The 19,513-nt window shown below is 46.2% G+C and overlaps 2 pseudogenes; both read left to right on the forward strand.

Moving 5' to 3' along the window:
* The first annotated feature begins 255 nt into the window (after positions 1-255).
* Positions 256-854, forward strand: LOC119821197 (annotated as a pseudogene).
* Positions 855-8,957: 8,103 nt separating this feature from the next.
* On the forward strand, positions 8,958-15,519 carry LOC119821841 (annotated as a pseudogene).
* The last annotated feature ends 3,994 nt before the right edge of the window (positions 15,520-19,513 follow it).

Here is a 19,513-nt window from a genome sequence, read left to right on the forward strand (position 1 = left end):
TCTCAATGTTCAGTAAATGTGGAGTTTGATCCCAGCAGGAAGGTGACAGAGATATCTGTGAGGCTCCAAAGGGCCCAGCTGAGTGATGGATGGGAAGATATCAAATCTATTCTCAATGGAGACACCAACCAAAGTTCTGACCAAGCTCAAAGACCCAGTATGGGTCAGGAGTCTCACATCCTGAATGTGTGGGAGGAGGTGACCTGTTTCCTGGACAAAAGCTGTGAGCTCCTCTTTGCCCCATCTACTGCGAGAATGAAGACCATTCTCAGCAATCAGACGGTCGACATTCCAGAGAATGGGGACACCACTCTGAAGGGGCGCACAGTCATTGTGAAGGGCCCCAGAGGAACCCTCCAGAGGGACTTCAATCACATCAATGTAGAGCTGAGCCTTCTTGGGAAGAAGAAGAAGAGGCTCCGGGTTGACAAATGGTGGGGCAACAGGAAGGAACTGGCCACTGTCAGAACCATCTGCAGCCACGTTCAAAACATGATCAAGGGTGTTACACTGGGCTTCCGCTACAAGATGAGGTCCGTGTATGCTCACTTCCCCATCAACGTCGTTATTCAGGAGAATGGGTCTTTGGTTGAAATCTGAAATTTCTTGGGTGAAAAATATATCCGCAGGGTTCGCATGAGGACAGGCGTTGCTTGTTCTGTCTCTTAAGCCCAGAAGGATGAATTAATCCTTGAAGGAATTGATATTGAACTTGTTTCAAACTCGGCGGCTCTGATACAGCAGGCCACAACAGTTAAGAACAAGGATATCAGGAAGTTTTTGGATGGTATCTATGTGTCTGAAAAGGGAACCGTGCAGCAGACTGATGAGTAGACCTAAGTTACCAGTTCCAGAAACAAGATCCTGAATTTTAATACGATTTGGGGTGTCTTTTGGGACAATAAAAGACTTGTATTGAAAAAACAATCTGTGAGCTCCTTTGTCTCATGCAAAAGTTCAAGACCATGCTCCCACTCTGTTTGCTGAGCTGAGTAATGGGTCTGCCCGTGTGTTCCATGGTCTTCTGAGATACCTTGGACCTCTGTCTAATTCATTCCCCTTGGAGATTGTCTACTTCCCAAAGGAAACACATAAAGGGAGCAATGGAGCATGATCACCTGGCAGGGTAGCAGACACATTAAGAAGCCAGGAGTTCTGAGAACACTGTGACCATGATTTCCAGGTCTGAAAAAAACAGGGGTAGAACCAGCCTACTAGGTAAGGACCTTATTCAGGCAAATTCATTCCCACCAGCTGTTTGTGTGTCCTGATGCCACCCCTGGTGATCACTAGGGGAGCTGAGGTTCACATCTGGGAGATGTCAGATCAGCGTAGCCTGTACCATTTCCTGCATATGGAATTTCTTGAGCTGGACCCCAGAATACAATTGTCAGGAGGACCTGTGTCCTCTCTTTCTGTCCTTGGTTTCCCTGACCTTCCTGTGAAGTCTCAAGTCCACCAGAACAATAGGTAAAGGCCTGGGAAGCTATCCCATTATGTTCTCTGTATTCAGTCTCTGGAGATGTCTGGGGGACCTACACTAACCATGTCTCTCATGGCAGAGCACTGGCTGTTTCCAAAGGTGCAGGACTTGGACTCTTGAAAAAGCATTATTCCCTGCCATTAGGAAGTCAAAATCCAACACTTGTAAAAAAAAATTCTTCTCAGGGCTAGCTGGAGTTGAATCTGGAGCACAAGTCCAGAGCCATGGCATCTTGGTTCTCACAACTCCATGAGGATCCTAAATTATCCTCCACCAGGCCCAATGGTGATTGCCTCTGAGTCTTTCTCAGGAACATACATATTCCTGGTAAGAATCCCAAGGGTCAAGACCCAGGCTGATATCTTCGACTAAGTTACCCACCATACATCGCTCTCAAAGTGAAATCAAATGAAAAATTCTGATGTACTGCCTTTATTCTACACCATATGTGTCCCACACAGAATATTGAAGCCCCAAAACATGGTTGCAATTCACAGGCCACTCTGTGTGTGTCCAGCGAAATGAACCCCACCCTGAACCCAGAATTCACAGATTCACTTACGGTACACATAAAGGCGCATGGTTGTTGTTGATACAATCTCTCCGTGTCTATTTAAGGTTCGTAGGGTATAGAATCCTGTGTCCTTCTCGGTGACACTTTGGAGCAGCAGGGATCCATTGTGGTACACTGTCTCTCTACCACTATGTGCAGGCCCTGTCACACTTAAATTTTTGTTCAGTGCATATAATGCAATTCCATGGTTCATGCTTGTCGCCCCTTTGAACCAGGCGAAGGCTAGAAGATCCCCTGGCAGATTGTGCACATGGAGAAAGACGTCTTCTCCACTGGCCACATGGGGTGGGACAGATTTAATGGTGATATAGTCAGTGGTGGATAGGCAGCAGCCTAAAAGTGAGGCTAGAAAGGAAGAGAAAAACCACCAATACTGAGCAGATGTGATCATCACTCAGCTTAGGTGTGTGGTCAGGGCTGTGCCCACCCTCCTTGGTAGACATAAGCAACATGACTTTTATTGACTCAGAGTTTCTAAGTATGTCATTAACTCTCTTGTGGACCCTCTACCCAGATGTCTGCCTGGTTCCCTCCCAGTGTCCCATATCCCTCCCCATGTAGAGTATTTGGTGTGAGGAGCAATGCCTCTCTGAACACCTCCTCTGGGGAGTCCTCACTTTCTGTCATTTGTCTCTATTCCCTTTGTGATTCTAGTCGAGCCATGGCTTCACCTTTCCGATATACTGACATCAGGTCCATTAGAACAAGGGCATTGTGAGGACAGGTATTAGTCTGATCTTTTTGTGAAGTTAAGTTCCTGGAAAAGATTCAGACACAGGTAGATAAAGAAATAAAGGAAAAGAGAAGGAAGAAATGAGGAAGGAAGGGAAGAAAGGAGGGGGGGAAGGAAGGAGGGGGGAGGAAGGGGGGAGGGAGGGAAGGAAGGAAGGAAGGAAGGAAGGAAGGAAGGAAGGAAGGAAGGAGGGAAGGAAGGTGGAATATGGCCCCATGGGATTATCTACATAGTTCCCAGTTTGGAGTTTAATGACAGTAATTATATTCAAATGTGAATTAAATTATTTTATATTTACTCATGTATTGTATTTATGTATTTATGAAGGCAGATGTCTCCATGTGTGCATGTGAAAGGTATGCCACAAATCTGTGTGGAGGAAAATGTTTCAGTGTGTGCAAGTGTGAGTGTACGCCATAACACCTGTGTGGACAAAAGTGTCTCTGTGTGCCCATGTGTGGGTGAAAGCTACGGCATCTGTGTAGAGGGCAGAGAAGCCTGTGCTCTCCGTCTACCCTGTGGGTGCTGAGGACTGAATTCAGGTTGTCATGTCTCCACACACTGAGCCATCTTGCTGGCCCACCCCTGTTTGATTTCTATTTGGAGAATCACACTGTCGTGGGTGGAGACATCAGGTTTCAGAACACAGTGGCCAATGTACTTCACTGTGAATATTGAGTGCTGGAGGCTTCTCTCTTCCCCTCCTCATCTCCAGTCCACTGAGAGCTCCAGGCTGTTGAGCCTCTGTCCCTCACTGTACCTTCTGCCCCACAACAGCAAACAGAAACCCAGAGTCTCATCTCAGGCACCTGTCCTACTTAGGAGGCTCCAGCCTGCTTCTGAGTTCCCCTCCTCATGCGTTCAGAGAGTGGGTCCACTTACCTGTGAGCAGGAGCCCCTGCCAGAGTGTGCCCTCTTGGCAGATCACCAAGGACACCCCCATCTCTCTTCTCACTGTGCAGTCCTCCCTCTCAGCTCTGAAGGCACTCTGCTGTCCTTCCTCCCTCTGAGCTGAGTGCAGGAGTACTTCCCAGAATGCAGTGGGCTGCAGGTGGTAGTATTTATGTGCAAGGCACCGCTCTGTCCCTTCCACTCCCAGTGCTTCTGGCATCCATCTCAACTTCCCTTTATGTTTCTCCTCCAAGTAACACATTGAGCAACAAGGCTGATAAGCATCCCCATGCCCTCAGAGAACAATGGCTCATCCCAGGACTGACACAGGCTGTGTCCTTGCCTTGGGTCTTTCAGCTCCAGAAGGAGCCTCCATCCTGCCTATGCATCCTGATGACACAGAGACCCAGCTGAGCACCCAGTCTGCCCTGTGTTCCCAATGCTCTGGGAAGGTGGCATTTATTTAATCCCAGCAGAGAGGTGACAGAGATGACTGTGAAGGCTGGAAAGAGACCAGAAGAATGACCAATAGGAATGAAGATCAGTCCTGTGTCACCAGTGTCACCAGTCAAAGTTCTCATCCAGAAGAGAGGGCCAGAAACAGAAGTTGTGTGAGGAGTTTCATGTTCTCGGTGTTGGAGTTGAGGTGACCTGCGTGTCCTTGAAAGGACTATAGGCTCCCTTTCCATGGAGGGTTTCAAGGCAACATCTTGTGTTGGCCAAGCTGTGTGTTGGGTGAGCCCATGTCCTCCCTTTCCTTCCTAGGTTACCTTTGTCCTTTGACTAGGTAATTCCCTTGTGGTAATCTTATATTTGCATATGAGAGATACCAAGAAGGAGGTGAATCTCTTGTTCCCCAGGCAGAGAGGTTATCTCAGACAAAAGAAATAGAGTGGGGTCTAGGGAGGGAGTTCCGCATTAGTAGGGACAGGGATGGAAACCAGTCTGCTAAGCAAGGCCATCTTTCAGAGAAACAAGTTTCTGAGTGTTGAGTGAGTGTCCTGATATCGCCCCCTGGAGATCGCTGGAAGAACTGCAATCTCACGTCTAGGGTTACAGCAGGCATGGCCAACAAGTTAACTGTGAACTGCCCTGACACCCTCAGCAGAGGTGGGATGCAGGACCCGTAGTCCTGTTCACTGTGTTCTTCAGGACTCCTGATTCCATTGAGTGTTTGAGTGTTTGGTGGGTCTAGGTAGTGTTCCAGATTTGACCTGGGAAGCCTTGGACTAAAGTTGGAAGAAGATGGGGGTCCTCGGTAGAAGCCTTGTGCCCCCAAAATTTTCAAAGGAAAGTACTAGGAAATTTTTCTTCAGGTTCAAAGGAGAGGACACTAATGTAGGGCTGCACCTACACTTGCTCCCCAATCTCTGGTGTCTAAGTCATTTGTTCTCTTTGCCCACAGAGTGCTGAGGGGCTCTGCTCTTGAGTACAGAGAACATTGATTCAGATGAAGCTGTTGTCTGCTCTTCCCCGTACAACACTCTTCTATTCATTCTCTAGCTGTATATATATACTTATATATATATGTGTGTGTATACACACACACACACACACACACACACACACACATATATACATCCTGAGCAAAAGCAGTTCAGGAGAGCAAAGGTTCTAAGTTTGGGTCCCAGTGAAGGAATGAAGGAAGTCAAGGCAGACAATGTGCTGCTTGAAGACGAATTCCCTAGCTCATCCTCTCACTGTCTGCCTTATACAACCTAGAACCATCTGCTTAGGGATGGTGTTGCCCACATCAGCCTGAGCCTTCCTGCATCAATTAAGACAATCTGTCACAGAACACGTTCACAGCCCCAGGTGACTTCAGACTATGTCAAGGTGACAGCTAATGCTGACTAGGACACTGTTTCAAACTACTAATTCCCCCTCCTCCACAGGGGGATGTCAAAGGAATTGCAACATTCTCCAAATGAGTGTCCCTCTTTGTTTACTGTGCTCTTCACATGTCCTGGTGTCCACTAAGAGCCAGGGCACAGATCAAGGATTGTCTACGCTGGGTCTCACTTTTCCCACTTCACAGATGCTGAGCCCACAGACACTGTGAGGAGTTAATGAAGCAGCTAAGTGTCATCCTGACTCGGGACAGGCCTCCCAGGGACAGCCATCACCTGCCTCTTCTGGAATCAGAGCAGAAGCCAATCACCAGGTGAGACAAGACAGGCTGGGAGCATTTCGGGTGAAGGAACATGAGCATTGTTCAGAGCACTGGGTGTTCCTTCTGGGTCATCGAGATCATGATAGCAAATGGACGGGATAGGAAGACAGGAGTTAGTGACAGAAAGAGAAATATACTTGACCTTAAGCCCAGCCCCTGCTCTCAGGAAGTTCCTCTACCTAGGAGAAAGCCCTCCTCACATTCCAAGACCAATCCAGGGTCATCCAAGACAAATCACAGAGGCAAGGAGGGAGGATCACAGCTGGAATTTTGTGAGAAGGTTGGGATTTGTTTGTGCCCATGACACCAGCTTATTAACCTCTGTATTATTCATAAAGCAAGGCTTCACTCAAGCTTAGTGTTGACATTTCAGGGATCAATTTCCCAAGACCTGTAATTTTCTTCACTGTGGTCCTATTGAGGCAATAGCAGAGTTCTGGACGTGAGAGTTATAGGATCCACCATTATTAGTAGTGATGGTAGGGATAAAAACCTCATGGAAGGATGATTGTGGTTTCCCATGACGAAATGCATGGCAGGAGAGGCTGACGTTTGTCCTTGGATGGAAATGAGTATCTGAGGGGTATATGTTCGTGTCATCTGGACCATCTGGAGCAAGCACAACAAAGGCACATGTGATGTCAGCAGAGGGAAGGGCAACCCTGGTCTGCAGAAGGCTACACTATCTCTCTGAGCTGTGCTATAACCTCAGCTGAGCAGGTCCTACTCAGAGCTGGGGTGCAGATTAGTAGAAGAGTATTCATGCAGCAGGCACAAGTCCTGATCCATCTCAAGCACAGCACACAAACATCTCCACTGCACACTCATGTGTCTGAGTCTGAGCTGTCCCCTGTCTTCATCACCCTGAGCCTCTCTAGGAAAGAGAAGTTCCTCCAGCCCATTCCAGATCAATGCATGTGCTTGGGCTAGGCCAAGAGGCCTTGACCAGCCTAGGTATCTGTGTGGTGGGTCTGTATCACCAACCCAGCAGGATCAAGTGTCCTAGCTCTAGCCCTCTGTATTTCGGCAGTTGTAGCCTCGATGAAGCAAAAAATACTCATAGGGAATGTTCAGAGTGAATGGGTCACCTTGGATAACACTACGTTTCAGATTTCACACTCACAGGGTCCTGTGTCAGTTGTGACACTGAATAAGTGAGAGTCCCGTTGCTCTCTGACAGTTCAGCCTGTCACCTTCTGAGAGGCTTTGACCACTTACCCTCCATAGGTAGACTGTATTCTGACTCTCAGGTTCATGCTTTCAGTCTACCATCCTCACCCTCCATGGCTAGAATTGTCGCTTGTGATGGTGTGTGTGTGCAGACAGCAGAGATAGATGGAAGACCTCCGATCCTCACAAAGGCCTCTCTCAGCAAGTGTTGGTCTCTGTAACCTCCATCCACAATCCATGGCTTTGACAAACAGGCAAAAGATGACTCACAGGCAGGTGCAGGAGAACCTGAATGCTCTGAGAGGGTAGGCCTCCTGTGCTACGTGGGAGGAGCAGTGTTTTCCATGTGTGAGCATGGTGATACAGACCCAGGACCTGGAGTCAGATGACCATTGTCTCTCCTGAGTCCCGCTGACCGCCAGCTGCACTGACCTCCAGGGCTCACTCTGGGTCAGTGTCCTCCAAGGCTTTTCTGTACAAATCTGTCTTAGAGCTGAGACATGATGACACTTCCATTGTACTTCCACAACCAGACCTCATAACTTAATGTTTGAACACATGCAAGCAAAACACCCATACACATGAAAATAAAATAATATGCTTTAATAAATAAATAATTTTTTTTAAGTTTTCCCCTTTAGACTGGCAGTTGGTGATTGCTGGGGGTGACCTGTGAGTGGTCTCTTAAAGAATGTTAGGTGATTGATAAATATCTTTCCTCGTAGGCCATTACCAAGAGGATGGAACAGAGAAGAGAAGAACCTATACAAACCAAATTATTGGCACAAATTAATGTATGAATGGGCATGCCCTTGGCCAAGCTCTTGCTTAAAGTAGTTTTTGTTTTAGATGTCAGAGAACACTTGTTTTAAATTTTTCAGGACAGCCAGGGCTGTTACACAGAGAGACCCTATCTTGGAGAGAGAGAGAGAGAGAGAGAGAGAGAGAGAGAGAGAGAGAGAGAGAGAGAGAGAGAGAGAGAGAGAGAGAAGAAAGACTGGAAAGATAGCTCAGCAATTATTAGCAGTGCAGCTCCTGAAGAGAAATGGTATTTGGTTCCCAGCATCCACAGGATGGCTCAAAACAATCTGCAATTTCAGTTCCAGGGAATCCAATGCCCTCTTCTGGCCTCCAAGGGCACTCACTGCATGCTGATGGTGCACAATCATGCAGGCAAGACACCCATACACAGAAAAATACATTTAAAAATTTTTAAAGAAACTGACCTGTGGGTGGATGTGGTGGTAAATGCACTTGAAAGGCTGAAGCAGGAGGATGACAGGCTCTAGGGTGAGATATTGTCAGAGACAACCAAGTAAAACCTCAAAAATCTGCCACTGAAAAACACTAAACTGAGCTTCACAGGTTTCTGGGATCAATTGGTTTAGTCTTCGAAATATCTAAACAAACTAATCTAAACCCTAGCACAGTGGTGGTCAACCTTCTTAACACTGCGACCCTTTAATACAGTTCCTCATGTTGTGGTGACCCCGCACTCAACCATAAATTATTTTTGCTACTACTTCACATCTGTAATTTTGCTACTGTTATGAACTGTAACGTAAACATCTAGCATGCAGGATATCCCATATACAATCTCCATGAAAGGATTTTTGAACTCCCAAAGGGGTCATAACTCACAAGTTGAGAACCACTGCACTAGCAAACATGGACCACAGGAGACCTTCATAATTAGGCTGCCCCTTTAGCTTCTACCTGCCTTCCTGCACACATCTACCTAGAACCTTCTCCTGTGCACATCTCTCCCCATCCTGCCCCTTCACTGTCCCCTCACTTGCCATAAGTCCCTTCACCCTCATGATGGGCGACAGACATGACCTCCCACCTGAGGAACCAGATGGACTCAAGACTTCCTCAGAGGTCCTGATGAAGGGACAAAGGGAATTTTGGTCCGGAGTTTTGTTCTTAAAAAATGTTTGCGGGTCAGCTGTCAGACCAGCAGAGACAGTTGTGGGTCCCTGCAAGATCCCCGGGCCGTAGCGGGTGGTGGCAGGCTGGCGGAGCTGCAGCAGATCCGGAGCGGCCTGTCCCCAATGCACCCAGGAGGGCCCAGCCAAGCGGCCTTGATTTCTCATCAGCGGGTGGGCGCCTGCCAGGAGAGCCAAGCAAGCGAGTGCTGGCAGGGCCGGGGCCGCCACAGAGACTCGCTGGACCTAAGGGGCCAGTAGGTTCCCGTAGGAGCGGGCAGCCTCTAAGCAGGTGGCAGGTTAAAGGCAGGCGGAGTAGGTTAACGGCACAGACACAAAAAATAGGCATAAAGCTTTATTAAAGGAGAGAGGTAAAGACAGAGGAGGGAAGACAAAAAGGCACGTGTGCACACACCAAAGGGGACAGTGAGAAGAGAGGGAACCAAGATAGTGACCAGAGGTTAGAGGTAGCAGGAGTGGGCGTGGCTTGCAAAGGGGCGGGGACCAAAAGAATAACATTCCCAGGTATTGCTTACAAAAATAGCAGAAAATTAGGCACCACAGTTTGAAGTAATTGGGGAGGCAAATTCTCAAGACTACTTCCAGCTGATTGTGGATGTCGTCTTGGGGGGGTGGGACCTGAGAGAAGGCTGGGTGCTGGTCACATCCTGGCATAGCTGGTCTCTTTGCTTCTGACCGGTGTCTGTGGCATGGAAATGTCTGGTGTCCCTTATCCTGTTTAAGGTATTGGCAGAACAAAGAACAAAGTTAAATTAAGGAAAAAAAATTTTGGACCAGGGAGTTGAGCGGGGATCTGACCTGTTTAAGATGGATTCCTTAATTCGGCTCCCTGGAATTCACAAGAACTCCTTGGGTTTGTGAAAACAGAGGTTTTAGACATATAATGACTGTAGCATAAGAGATAAATTTGATTTGAAATTTGTTTGGTGAGGTCACCTGATAAAACCTCAACCTGGTAAAACCTCTCAGCTGTCAAACTGTCAGAGATCTTTGAGAAGAATAAGATTTTACTTGAGTTACTGATTAAAAAATGACAGAGAACTTACTTGGTTGGCATCCAGAGCTACTCTTTCTGGGTCTTCCATGGTTGCTGAAGGTTGCACTTGACCTTTGTTATTTAGCACAGGCCTGCCAGGCTCCAGAAGACTCTGTGGGCTAAGAAATCTGTAGGAAGACAGGCCTACCTTGACCTGAGAAGCTAGGCTTGTCAATTCCAGTGATTCTGTTCATGTCTGGAGGTCTTTAGATGAAAGGCAGTTTCGCCCAATGGTCAGCGCTCGGCAGTCGAAGCAAACTGCAGAAGGACGTTGTTTTGCATGCGTCTGTCTTCTTTGGAGGGAGCAGAGAGCTGCTACTAGGAACCAACCTGTCTCTTTTTTGTTATGAAAAGTTTTTAATAATTAAATATTTAAATATCACATTCCCCAGATCTCTGAGCACTTGAGGACTGGATTAAATATAGCTGCAGTATACTGGCTCTTAACAGGTAAGAGCCAGACTTGTAAAAAGGCAGAAAGAAGAAACTGCTGGCAATGAAAGTTTAATGCCAGAATTGATAATGATAGAGAACAGCTTAAGGCATTTTTATAAGAGACTTAAAAGTACAAACCAGTTTAAAATATGAGACTTAGGATTTTGTAATCTGAAATGAGATGTAATGAACAATTATTATACATAGAAAGAGTGAACAGGAATTGAGCAACGTGGATGACTCTGATGGGCCCTATCGGAGACATACCATTTGCGCAAAACACATGTAACAGAGTTAACATGAGGAGTTTAGTGAAGACCCGGTGAAGAGGCAGGGTATGCAGAAGAAAATGTGGGAGAGCTTGGTCACCTGACCTGGCTCTCAGCCAAGATGGCTGCAGCCACGTGTTGCGAGGGGGGAGTTACAATTTTTGAGCTGTAAGGACTTTAAGTTTAATGAGAGGGACCTAAAGGCATGATCTGCTCTGTTGGTGAGCCGCCGTGCCATAACACAAGCTGCAGAGGGGAGCGAAAGGCTGGAATTGACAAAAAACGGACCATCCTAAGGCTGGAATTGCAAAAAAAGCATAGCAGAAACGGATGAGTGTGGCTAACTGGATAGTCTTGGAAGGCTTGCTTCCCATAGCTGAGGCCGTGAACACACCTGCAAAAACCATAGCACTTCAAGCCTCACAAGGACCGTACCCCGTTAGGCAAAATGCAGATGCAGATGGCACAAACATCGAGGATTTGTAAAGAAGCGTCCTTCATATTACAAATGGGATACTATTGCCGTCCCGTGACAACACTGCCGCACCATTGTGGTGACGTAAAGAGACAGAGAGAGAAGGAAGGAAAGGAGGAAAGGAGAGCTGAGGACCCCGGGCCCCCAGACGTGGGCAGACTGAGAGGCTTCTGCCGTCTCAGGCATGGGCTAAGCCAAGAATGCAAGCCCGGTTGAACGCTGGCGAAGGGGACCAGAGAAGTCCCCCGACCCTAGGAACTCCGGCAAATTGCGGGGAGCTCAGCAACAATTAGTGGGTAGCCAGGGCCGTTTGGCCAGCCAAAAGGGGAAATCTCACGATTAGCAGTCGGTGGTGGTCGCGGAGCTGCGTTCAGGCAGATAGAGCGTACGTGATCGTCATCCATAGGGCCCCCGGTCCTTAACCATGTCCTGATGGAGGCTGGCCAGTGCCATAGCCCGGCACTCCAGCCCCAGAGTCCGGGACAAGCGGCTACATGGGTCTGGCACCAATTTTGTTCTTAAAAATGTTTGCGGGTCAGCTGTCAGCCCAGCAGAGACAGTTGTGAGTCCCTGCAAGATCCCCCAGCCAAGCAGCCTTGAGTTCTCATGAGCGGATGGGCGCCTGCCAGGAGAGCCAAGCAAGCGAGTGCTGGCAGGGCCGGGGCCGCCGCAGAGACTTGGCGGTGGGCCCCGGACAGGAGTGGGTGGTAGCCCATCCTGGCCCGGCCTCGCGGACGAACGGGCAGCCAAGCCGTTTGGCAGGTTAAAGGCAGGCGGCGGCCGGTTAATGGCACAGACACAGAAAATAGGCATAAAGCTTTATTAAAGGAGACAGGGAAAGAGAGAGGGGGGAAGAGACAAAAAGGCACGTGTGCACACACCAAAGGGGACAGTGAGAAGAGAGGGAACTAAGATGGTGACCAGAGGTTAGAGGTAGCAGGAGTGGGCGTGGCTTGCAAAGGGGCGGGGACCAAAAGAATAACACTGAGCCCTCATCCAGGGGTGGACTTGACAAGGCTAGTCTGAGGCCAGAGCTGGCACCATACAGAACTCAAAGTTGCAGTCTGATTACATTTGAGAAAGCTTGTTACATATTGCACCCAAATATCCAAACATAGGGCCCGAGAAAGCTAAGAAAAATTAGGAGCCAGATGTGGTTTCCTAATCCCACAATCTCTCATGCAGGCCAATGCTCACTTCTTACAGAGGTATGGCTCCCAGCCATTACCTATGGGCTTGAGCCAGCTGCCAGTACCATGTGCTAAACACAACTGTGGAATGGACAGACTGGCCCTTCAAGGCTAGGCTAATAGAGTCAGAGAAAATTGTAGACACACAGAAAGAAAGAAAGAAAGAAAGAAAGAAAGAAAGAAAGAAAGAAAGAAAGAAAGAAAGGAAGGAAGGAAGGAAGGAAGGAAGGAAGGAAGGAAGGAAGGAAGGAAGGAAGGAAGAAAGAAAGAAAGAAAGAAAGAAAGAAAGAAAGAAAGAGCCATGCCAGCACAGCCTGAAGTCCAAGAATATTTGGTGAAGGGTGTCCAGGTTGAATGCATGCACAGAGCATGAGGCTGAGGTGGAACAGCTTCTTTATTGTTCTGCTGGGGCTGGCTTTTATACCATGGCATCAAATGAGGAGGGGGCTGCGAAGGGACTGTAACCTGACCCCGGCAGGGATCAAAGAACAATCACCGTGCATTCAAAATTCCTTCCCCCACTCCAGGAGCAGAAGGTATTCAAACATGTTTTCTTTGCAGATAAGCACCTCAAATGGGGGCAGGGATATCATAACTCAGGGCTGCTATTCCCACAGAAAGAAGAGAGAGAGAGAGAGAGAGAGAGAGAGAGAGAGAGAGAGAGAGAGAGAGAGAGAGAGAAAGTAAGTCATTTGACCCCAAGAGGGTCACGACCCTCAGGTTGAGAACCACTACTTTAGTTGCTTCATTTGTTTCTGCTCTAGTTCCTATAATATTTTGCTAAAATGCTTGGAGAAGTTCTCACTTTCACTCTAAATACCTGCCCATAGTTCCCTAAAGACAGGTCCATACATTTAAAGACATGGGAACATGTAGATGAAAGTTTAAAGCCAGGGGTTGAGAGATGGCTTGGCAGTTAAGAGCACATCTGGATGCTCTTCCAGAGGACCAAGGTTCAATTCCCAGCACCCACAAGGCAGCTCACAGTTGTAACTCCAATACCAGTAGAGCTGACACCCTCACAGAGATACCAATGCACATAAAATAAATAAATCTGGTTATCCTGTTTTCCACTGCATAGACATTATCATTCTGCTCATCTCCTGCTCAATTGTTAACTATTGGTGTCTTCATTCAGTAAAATGGAGATCTGTAACAGGAGGGGCTGCTGCCTGTCAGGGGTTTCTGTCCTGCCCAGTTCCCACAGCTGGCAAGTCCCAAAGAAAATCACAGAGGTCTCCATAAGATTATAAACTGATTGGCCCATTAGCTCAGGCTTCTTATTAGCTCTTGTAGCTTATATTAACCCATTATTCTTATCTATGTTAGACACATAGCTCAGTACCTTTTTCAGCAGGGCAGGTCACATCCTGCTTCTTTCGTGGTCTGGGCAGGACTGGGGAGGAATGGGCTTTTTCCTTCCCAGCATTCTCCTGTTCTCCTTGCCCCGCCTCTACTTCCTGTCTGGTTGGCCCGTTTATACTTCCTGCCTGGCTAATCAGCACTTGTTTAAAACATGATAGACAGAATACAGACAATTCTCCCGCATCAGAAATCAAACAGCCTCAAGAAACCTTCCCCAACACTCAGGCCAGTGGTGAACTTACTAAATGTCCTGCAGAAAATATGGAAGAATAATCAGCCTTTGAAAGATCTAGAAAAGCAGATGAGATGGTTGAACTGCACATTTTGCTTCAGAGCAAGAATGCTGGGGCAGTGAGTGGAAAAGGAAGCAAGCTCACTAAACAGACTCCAGTGCCAGTGTTTCAATCTCAGCCAACAGTAGCCCCAGACACACACTGAGTCTCCGTGCTGATAGTAGGACAATCAGAGAAATTCTGAAGACAATCATCCCTGCCTTGGAAGAAGATCTCCAGTTGCCATCACCCATGGCAACTGTCCAGCTCCCGCTTAATTCTGATGCTCCCGAATGTGTTAGAAGACCTTGCTGGTCAGACAGTCGATCATGGCCTGGCAGCTTTTTCCAAAGCTCAGAGACATGAGGACTCCCTCCCTGCCTGGAGACTTCCTGCTCTCTGCCTGTCCTTATCTGGGCCCAGTTGTCTCCGGGAGAGCTGTCTCTATCGTACGCATAGCCATCCAAGCCCTGTTCCTTGCTTCTGCTCCCTCCACCCTCATAGACCAACTCACCAATGATCTAGAGAAAGAAGAACTATAGGAATGCTTACATTAGAAACACTATAAAGGGAGGGACTTTTGTCTGGTAGTTGAGACTGTTGATTCATCAAAGTCTGGCAGGAGAAATTACTGGTGTCAAAGGTACTAAAACGAAAGGACTTTGAGAAAACACTCAGGCAACAACCGAGCTTTTCGGGAATGCTGTCCTCATTCCATGGACACGGTTGCTCTTATTGGAGGGTTATATCTGAGTGTCCCATCTAAGGACATGCACAACCTTACGATCCCAACGTTTATGATGACACCTATGCTTATGGTGGTTTTATAATTAGGTTTGATGACTGCCCTGGATGTCCTGTGCGATCTCCCTTGTGGGGAAGGGGGATATTGGCAGAACACCTCCTGGTCAGGTGAGTGTCCCATGCCTCCTTTTGAAAGAGATTATGATGGTATGAGCCCTCATCAAGGGTCTCCTCCACCTCCTCCTGGTCCTGGTGGCCTCGGTGGCAGCAGAGCTTGGAATCTTCTTCCTCCACCACCACAGTCACCTGGAGTGGAAGATCTAATGGCTTACAACAGAAGAGAAAGGCCAGGAGACAGATATGATGGCAAGGTTGGGTTCAGTGTTTATGAAACTTAGTTTATGAAACTATGCAATTGACACACGAAGCCCATCAGAACAGCAAACGGCTTGTGAACCACAGGGTGGTTCTGGATATCATGATTCCTAGGCAGGGGGCTATGGCTCATCGGTGATCTTGGCAGACCGATTATTTCTACACAAGTAACTAGTCCCAAATATTTGTCTAGACCTATTATTGGCAAAGGTGGTCGTCGGATTAAACAAATCTGTCATGAGTCAGAGCATTGATCAAAGCTGATGAGCCTCTAGAAGAATCTGAAGATCAGATCATTACCATTACAAGAACACAGGACCAGATACAGAACACACAGTGCTTGTTGTAGAACAGTGTGAAGCTGTATTCTGGAAAGTTTTTCTAAGACTAGTGAAGAACTGAAGGAGTCCTGAACCGTCTGCTTGTTTTGTTGTTAATACTCTTCTATTCCCCTGCTTCATAAATGCTCTGCATCTGAGGTGTACTGAAATTGTTGCTGTTCACCAGATGTAATGTTTCAGTTCCTTACAAACAGAGTTGGGCGGGGGGGGGGGGGTGGTATGTAAAAACTAACGCTGACATTTTGAGACATCAGTAGAGTGAGTGGATTTTAATTTTTGCTCATTGTTGGTGATTTGAAAATAATTTCCCCCATGTAATTATTGTGAACACCTTGCTTTATGATCATGCTTCTTAACATGGGATGGGAGAGGGGTAAGCGAGGGAAGTGTTTGGTTGAAAGCTTCACCCCGCTGCTGACAGACATCCTTACATTCAAAGAATCTGGAATGTTTGGGTTCAGGTTTCACCCAGCCCCTGGCATCCACGGGTCTGGGAGTCTGGAATGTTTGGGTGGAGGGCTCCATTCCAGGCCTCCTCCTCTGGGAGTTGCCTCAGTCCAGACTCCACCTCCAAGAAAGCCTGCCAAATGGTGACCTCTCCCCCAGAAAAGGTCAAAAACACTCCCACAGGCTGTTTAAACTGCCCCCCAGAAAATGAACACATGGTTTTCCCAGTCTTCCTTCTCCATCCCTGGGGGCCCTGGAAGGGGAGCGCTGGCATCCATTAAACCTGGCCTTTTTCTAATTCGGTATGATTTGGTCTGATTTGGATTATTGCATCGGTGGAGAGGCTTATCAGGACATAAAAACTTTTCAGGAAGTAATAGCCACATGTTCAGAGTGCTGAGCAGAATGTAATAATTCTTTCATAAGAAATATTTTATGATTTTTAAAATTAAAATAATTCAGTGAAGCTCCTAATATTATTTCATATTTAAAGGTGACAGCAATATCTTTAACTTCTTCTATTGGTTGGATTAATAACGTTTAATGTTCAAAGCAATAAAGTGGAATGCTTTTATATCAAAAATAAATAAAATAAATTCAGTGAATCTGTTTTTGGTGGTCTGTTTTCCTAAAATAATTTTCAAATGGTGGTTGAATTTTCCAGCATACCCCTAAACTAAACACTAAGTCTGATTTTCAGCTCCTCTGTTGGATATAAGTGTACCTTTTGCGTACAGGCGAAATGTAGATGGAACGGCGGGCTGCGTCCCGCCACCCAGCTAGCTTTACCCAAAATAATTACACGGAAACTGTATTCTTTTAAATACTGCCTGGCCCATTACCTGTAGCCTCTTAATGGATAATTCTCACATCTTCCTTTAACCCATATTTAGTAATCTATATAGCACCACGAGGTGGTCGCTTACCAGGAGAGATCTTAACCTGCATCCATCTTGGAGAGGAGAGGCATGGCGACTGCATATGGTGACTGCCTGAAGCGTCTCCCCTCTCTTTCCCAGAATTCTGTTCTGTCTACTCCGCCTACCTAATTTTCTGATCTATTGGGCCAAGCAGTTTGTTTATTAATTAACCAATGAAAGTCCTCCATCACTTCCCCTTTTTCTGTTTAAACAAAATAAGAAGGCTTTAACTTTAACATAGCAAAATTACATATAACAAAACAGTTATCAAGTAAGAATTACAGTTACAGTATTTAAATCTATTTTATCTTTTATCATAACAAGGAAAACTATAACTATTGAACCATTCTTCAACTCCATCAAAGACTCCAGAAGGATATAATACTACCTAAGTAAACAAGAAATATGCAGCTTTCAAACTCTAGAAATGACAGAGACAACTCGCTGCCTGGATAGTCACCCAAAGTTCCTCTGTACCGTTGGAGCACCCATCTAAGGCCTTCAGGCCCATAGTATCCAGCAGACTTCCATAAAGCAGAAAAATTCAAAGACAGTTCAGCCACTTTCTGCTGTGTCCTACAGAATGTCTCACAGACTCTTTCATGAATCAGGAACCCCAAAAGACCATCTCACCTTTAGGCAAGTTCAGCAGTCCTCTCTCTGCGGGTTCTTTGTGTCCAGTTTATGCAACAGTCCAGGCAAGAGCAGTTTCTTGCCCAAATGGTTATCAAACTCCATATCAGCGAAATTCATTGGCAAATTCAGTCCAGGTGGTTTCTTAAAGGCTGGAAAGAAGTGGCCTGATAAGTTTCCATTTCGTGTCTGTGCTTCTAATAAGGTTGGGGTTTGGTTTTTTTGCAAATGTTTGCTCTTTCAACAATGTTCTGTGTTAGCTGTGGAGCACTAGGTGGGAGCATTGCCAAGAGCTGACCATTATGTTAAATATACATATTTAAGTATATGCCAGAAGGTGACAGGCAGTGAACTTTATTAATCAAAATAACACTTGGTCATGGAAGTGGTTAATGCCCAGTAAATCCTGGTTATTTTCATTAGACAATTTCTCATTTATAGATTTAAACTGTCAGTCTTCTAGTGTCTTCTCAGTTGAAAATTTATATATATATATATATATCCATATATACACTTGTGTTTCCATTGTATACACAAGGAAAGAAAAAAGATATACCATTTCTCTGTTGTGTGTTGAATTATGTAGGAAATGTTTATGAATGATTCTTAAAAATTTAACGGGAAAAATTTCTGTGGATGTTTGTGTAGTAACTTGGCATCTGTATTGCTAGCTCAAAATCCACATCTTAATAAAACTTCACGATGCTAGTTTTGATGTGTGCCCGATTTGAAAAGGGGTTGATTGATGCATGTAAAGTTTATTGAAATGTTCCTCTTGTAAGAAAATACAATAATCTTAAATTTTTAAAAAAATAAATTTTTAAAAATAGCAGTTTCATATTGATAGGTTTGCACTGTGAAACTTGAAAGGAAACTGCCCAGACCCAGAGCGCATGAAAAGGATTAATTGTAGATCAACACCCCTGTGAATCTGTAAATCTTGTTGCTCTGCTCTAAAACAAACACCAGGACTAAAGATCTAAAAAAAAAAAAAAAAAAAAAAAAAAAAAAAAAAAAAAAAAAAAAAAAGTTCTGAGAACGAGGAAGCGGTATAATTGAATAATTGAATTACTTCGCTTTGTTTGCTCCTCAAACTCCGTGCCCCGTTCCAGTAGCAAACTTACAGTTCTGAAGCAGCAACAACAATAAATTTGTGGTTAAGAGTTCCTAGGAAATTTCCGAAGGTCGGCACCCAAAGGATGCAGGAGGAAGCTTCTCTGTTTTTAATGATACAGTTTTAAAATCCCCTGAAATGGCTCGTACTGAAATGGCTGAGCCGCGTCCCTCCTTCTTCATCACACACAGGATTATGAAGCCCCTCTTAAAGCTTTCTCTACTTCATTTGTGAAAGCCGGAGGGACCTGAGACCTCAGCTAAAGTATTTGAGGAGAGAGGGGGTACTGCTCGTTTTTTCCCGGGTTTTCCTGGACTGCAGCAGGGGATTTGACAGCGGAGAAGAGGGGCGCAGGGAAACGTGGTGGCAACAGGCTCCAGGCGCAGCGTCCCGCTCTGCTCTGCAGCCCCGCACTACCCCAGACAGTTTCACAGTCTCCACACAGCAGGTTTTACCAGCTCAGTTCAGGATGGCCGAGCTGTCTAAGGCGCTGTGGTTTAGATACTAACTGGGCTAATGGGCCAGTTAGTGAAAACCGAACCGCTGCTGTTTCTAGACCGCCTTATCTGATCAGGTTCCTGCTGAGACTGTCACTCCCGAGTGTGAGTTTGGCTCTCCCACACCAGGTTCAAACATGTTTTTTCTCGATCTGTGCTTACTTAACCCATTTCCTGAACCAGACAGGCTCCCTGGCTCTGTAACAGGGAAAAGGAGAACAAAAGAGACCAAGATACACAGAGTTAAAGTTAAATTGGTGTAGGGATATCGGGGTCTCTTAGACATGCAGACATGAATTGCTCGTCTTACCTTAAAAAATAAAAAGGGGAAATATGTGGTAGGTAGACAGAGCAACAGGGAACCTGGGCTGCACTGTAGCAAACTGGTGGGCGCAGCTGATTGGTGTAGCTGATGGGTGGAGTTCAT

This window comes from Arvicola amphibius, chromosome 8 (genome assembly GCF_903992535.2).
Source record: "Arvicola amphibius chromosome 8, mArvAmp1.2, whole genome shotgun sequence".
Lineage (NCBI taxonomy): Eukaryota > Metazoa > Chordata > Mammalia > Rodentia > Cricetidae > Arvicola > Arvicola amphibius.